Raw genomic sequence first — 5,559 nt, 5'->3', positions numbered from 1 at the left:
CCTCTCTCAATCTCATGTCTACTCATACATGAACACCCCACATCATCCTCCCTTTCACAAGAAAAACCTAGATGATTGGATGGGAAAATGGATGATAGCCAACTCAGGGCAGGGAGGGATACTGTTTCCATCCATGTACAATGAAAATATCCTATAGCCCACTCTTCATCAGAATCTATTGAGTATACATCTTGGCTTGCTTAACCTGGTCATGTTTGGCAAATGGGAATTGCACAACTATGACCCCCAACTATGGAACAGAGTAACTCAATTATGTGTTAAACTAAAGGAAAATGGATCTAGTATATCATTCCAAGTCTATAGGAGCCTTTGTTATACCTAGGGTTGGGGAATCTGAGTTCCCAAAATATACATTTTCCCAACCCAAGAGTCCCTGCATCCAACCCAAGTTTCCATAAGTAAACCCCACTCCTCCAGAGCAACTAGCATGGCAAGTCCAAGAGAGAGCTCAAGGAGAAGAGACAATTTTTCTGTTGACAAGTTTTTTTTCAGAGCCCCCTTCAGATCTCTATTGTGCAGGCTATAGATGAAGGGGTTCAGCATGGGTGTGACCACTGTGTACATCACAGCAGAAGCTTTGTCTTCACAGCTGTGTGGATAGAGGAGGGGCTGAGGTAGACCCCAATGGTGGTCCCATAGAAGAGTGCCACTACAGAGAGGTGAGAGCTGCAGGTGGAGAAGGCTTTCTTCCTGCCCCCTGCAGAAAGGACCTTTAGAACAGCCACAACAATTCAGGCATAGGAGGCAAGAATGCAGAGGAAGGGTGTGACAATTACCATCCCATCCACAATGAGTACCAAGATCTTGTTGACTGCAGTGTCAGAACAGGACAACCGGAGCAGTGGTGTGAGGTCACAGAAGAAATGAGGGAGCTCAGTGCTGGCACACAAGTTCAAGCAAGACATGAGGAGGGTATGTGCCAGAGAAATCACAACGGAGAAAGCCCAGGGCAAACCTACCTCAAACCACAGAGACATGGGCTCATGATTGTCAGTAGTGCAGTGGATGGCAGATGGCCCAAAGTGGTCATAGGTCATCACAGTGATCAAGACACTGTCTACAATTCCAAAAAAGTGGGAAAAAATACATCTGTGTTAGGCAGCAAACATAGGAGATGGACTTACTCTTGGACTGAATGTTTGCCAACATCTTTGGGATGGTATTAGTGGCCAGACACAGAGGAAGAAGTACATAGGAGTGTGGAGGTGTGAATCCGAGCCAATGGCCAGGATGATCAGCAGATTCCTGGTCAGGATAATGAGGTACATGCACAAGAATATTGCAAAGAGGAGAGGCTGCAGCTCAGGCTTGTCTGAAAGTCTCAGAAGGAAGAATTCTTGAGCATTTGTTTTATTCCCTAGTTCCATGTATCTGGGGAAAGAAAGAGTGTGGATTATGACTCTATCACTAGAAGCCTTCAAGCAGCAGGAAGATCACCACCATCAAGAGGACTGTAGCACTTGGTAAGAAGTTGTACTAGCTGCACACAAATGGGGTGTAACTGGAAATTTTGTCTCTATGGATGTAGCCTCAGTTCCCATGAGCATTTTAGCTGATATTCCATACATTAGACTCATATTTACCTTTGGGTTCCCTAAAAACCTCAGAACTTTTTCACATGAACTATGTCTAGCTACACTTCCCCCTTGCTGGACTTTGCTTTGAACTCAAATGCAAAATTGTGAGATTGTGAAATCCCTATGAAATTGTATCTTACCATGATCAGCCCTATTTTCAGTTAACCCCATGAGGTCCCTTCCATCTTTAAGAACTCATAACTAAGACTACTGGGAAGAAGTTACAGAGTAATGAACACAGTATTCTGGATGTGATCTGATAATGGGGCTGTCACTAGTCTAGACACTAGCTTGCATTGCACTAGCTGTCTCATCCACCATATCACACTATTAATTCATATTTTACTCCACTAAAATTTTTTTTCCAGAATTCTTCTTTAGCCAACTGCTACCATCTTGTTCTTGGGAAGTCCATTTTTTAAATCCAAATATAAGACTTTACATTTATGCCTATTAAATTTCACGTGGTTCATTTGTCCCAGTGTTCTAGCTTGTCAAGATCTTTTAGAATCCCAAGTGCATCATCCAATGTATTAATTAGCTTGCTTTGTATCATCAGCAAATTTTATAAACATTCTCTCTATGTCTTTGTACCTCCCTATTATAAAAATGCTAAACAGCACAGAGACAAACCTAAGTTCCTAAGACACTCCACTAAAGATCTCCTTCCAAGTAAACATTGAGTCATTCATGTGCAACTTGGGATCCAGACAGTCCTTTGGTTCCCAATCCACCTAGTTGTAATATAATTTGGCCAACATTGTTCCCTATTTTTCTATAAGCAAAACAAAAGAGACTTTATGAAATGCTTTACCAAAGTCTAAATAACTAAATAAACTACAGTATTCTGCATAACCACTGATTGAGTAACCCTATGAAAAAAAAAAAAGAAAGGAAGAAGGCTAATCTGTCATGACTCTTGTCAAAGCCATGATGGCTTTTTGTGATCACTGCTTCCTTTTCTGGATATTCACTAACCATCTCTTTAATACAATGTTTTCTGTTTTGCCAACAATCAAAGTCAAGTTCACTAGCCCATAGTTTACAGACATAGGTCTCTCTTTTTTGAAAATCAAGAGAGCATTTGCCCTACCCCAATTCTGCAGGGTATGGCAATCCCCCATTTTCACTATAATCTTCCAAGAAGCACTAAAAATGTCTCAATACTACTGTTTACCAGGGATTTTTTTTCAATATTTGTGAAGTTGCTTAATATGGGCCTTCTAACTTTAAGTCATCAAGGGAAGCTTTGTGCTCTCTTATTATCTCCTTCCCTATATTGGGTACCAATTCCCTATTAACCCATTTTTGTCCTGTACCTTCTAATCCAAAAAATAATTTTAGTCGGCAGAGAAAAGAAAAGCTGAATAATACTTGAACAGCTCTGTCTTCTCCCTTCTGCCATTTATCATTGTCCCATCCACTCCCAACAGTGGGCTTACCACCTCTTTGATTTGTCTCTTTTCTCCAGTATAGGTATTTTTTAAAACACTTTCTGTTAACATGCATTTTACTTGCTACCTAGATCATTCTGAATTTTAGCATTTCTACCACACTATAGGAATTCATCCTCCATCACCTGTCCTTGTTCCCATCTCCTGAACATGATTTTTACTTTTGAGAACATGTCTTCTTATGCAGCACAGGCCAGAAAGGGCAGAAGCCACTCATGTTCAACTCCACTGCCGATCAGCATGGAAATTTTGATCAGCAGTATTTATGACCTGGGTCAGGTAATTCTTCCTTAGGCAGCCTAATGCTCCCCCACCTCCATGACTCCCAAGGATTCAACATATTGCTACTGAACTTAGAGTTGACCCCCAATTGTCTTTAGTCCAATACAGTTCAGAAGTCCCAAGCTCAAATGGTCCACCAACCTCAGCCTCCTCAATAACAGGGAATACAGGTGAGGACCACAACACCCAGTTATACATGACTCTTTAAAACCTAAGTTGGCCGAGTGCTTTGTGAATCCACCTTGGGTGATTTTAGACAATTTTTCCTTTTCCATCATTAAAATTGTGTCTTCAGAATTTAAGTCTTGAGAGATTTCTATTCCTCCTGGGTTGATTTTCTCTGTAATTTGAGTTCATAAGACCCAGCCTTTCTCTGACCCCTTTGGCATTTGTCCTCCTAAAATCTAGGATACAAGTCAGACTGTTCCCAGCTTTACTCTCCTCTATCCCAAATTCTGAGATAAAATAGTAATTTCTTCCCAAGATTCCTATCATTTCCATCCCAGCAACCAGTTTCTCCATTGAGAAGAATCACATTCAGAATAGAATTTGCCCTTGTTGGTTTCTCTATATTTTGTTTGGGTTTTGGTTTTGTTTTTTTTTTGGTGGAGGTGGTAATGGGGCTTAATGGGCTGGTGCTGTCTATCCACTGCACCACTTAGCTGCCCCTGGTTTCTCTATATTTTGAAGAATAAAGATGGCATTGAGAAAAAGGAAGAAATTGTGAACTGCTCTCCTTTTGACAAAGAGACCCCCAGCTCTTGTCTAGATGGCTGATACTACTATGATATCTTCTCACATCATCTCACTTTGTCTAGTAAGAACTAGATGATATCAATGTTGACAGCAATGCATAGCATCATTCCTTGGAGCACAAGTAACTGCTTCCTCTTCAGGGTGTCCAGCTCCCTCTGCCTTGGGAAGAGCTTCATATTTGTTTTCCAGCTCCAAGTTCAGCAATCGTTCTTCCCTTTCTTTTGTGTATCACAGTCTTCCACCATTTTACCACAGTGCTTGGCACATAGCAGGCACTTTATACATGTTTGATGACTAACTCTAACCTCCTGACCCTATCAGGATTTCCCTTTGCCTGTTCAGATCATTTTTCTTCTTTTTTTTGTTAGAAAAACTGAAGCTTTTCTTCATTTAAAAAAAAAAAAGAATACATCACCCTAGTATCCTGAGGAGTAGGGAAGCATTCTTCCAACCCCTTTTTCTTCTCTTCAAGGAAGGAGGCCAGCCAGCACATTGAAAATAGATAGCAAGGGGCAGCTTGATGGTGCAGTGGATACAGCACCAGCCCTGGAGTCAGGAGGACCTGAGTTCAAATCTGGCCTCAGCTATGTAACACTCACTAGCTGTATGATTCTGGGCAAATCACTTAACCCCAATTGCCTCACTTTAAAAACATAGATAGCAGTCACTTGATCATGGCAAAAATACAAACATGGAACACTGAGTGAAGATCACTTAAAAATTATGCCTACTCTTCATACTTTATGAAAATGAAATCCTCAGTCCTTTTCATTCTTGTTAGCATATCACCCAAAAGTTGTTGTGGCAAATTACTCATGAACATCTTTGTCATTCTCCTACCTCCATTAGCCCTTTGTTAGAACCTTGACAACTACTCCCAACTTCCTTTCCCTTCTCTTATTAATTGCTCACTTTGTCTTACCAAGTACTTTCCCCTTCTTTTTAAGTTCATCTCCTATTTCATCTCCTCTACTCCTTTATAATTTTTTCCCTTTTTCTTCTCCTTCAACTTGAGTTCTCTCCATGTTCCTCCTTCTCTTTCTCTTCCTGATGTCCTTCTTCTCTTCTTCATGCTCTTCTTCTAGAGTCTCCTTCATCAATTCAAACCCTTCTCCTTCATCTCTAGATCTTCTTTTTCATCTCAAGTCAGTCAGCCAACAAACATTTATTAAGTATTTATTATGTGTCAGACACTTTACCAAATGCCTGGGATACAAAGAATGGCAAAACTACTGTTCCTGCCCTCTAGGAGTTCACATTCTAATGGAAACTCCATATGAACAAGGTACATACAAAATGCATATGAAGGGGCAGCTAGGTGGCGCAGTGGATAGAGCACTGACCCTGAAGTCAGGAGGACCTGAGTTCAAATCCGGCCTCAGACCAAACACTTACTAGCTGTGTAACCCTGGGCAAGTCACTTAACCCCAATTGCCTTTAAAAAATGCATATAAATGGAAGGGCATCTC

The 5,559-nt window shown here is 40.9% G+C and overlaps 1 pseudogene; it reads right to left on the bottom strand.

Moving 5' to 3' along the window:
• Nucleotides 1–469: 469 nt before the first annotated feature.
• LOC110223370 (olfactory receptor 1M1-like) lies at nt 470–1,388 on the bottom strand (annotated as a pseudogene).
• Nucleotides 1,389–5,559: the final 4,171 nt, after the last annotated feature.

This window comes from Phascolarctos cinereus, unplaced genomic scaffold (assembly GCF_003287225.1).
Source record: "Phascolarctos cinereus isolate Bilbo 61053 unplaced genomic scaffold, phaCin_HiC Scaffold_4;HRSCAF=312, whole genome shotgun sequence".
Taxonomy (NCBI): Eukaryota; Metazoa; Chordata; class Mammalia; order Diprotodontia; family Phascolarctidae; genus Phascolarctos; species Phascolarctos cinereus.
The sequence above is the reverse complement of the archived record's forward strand: the minus strand, read 5'-3'. Positions and strand labels throughout refer to the sequence as shown.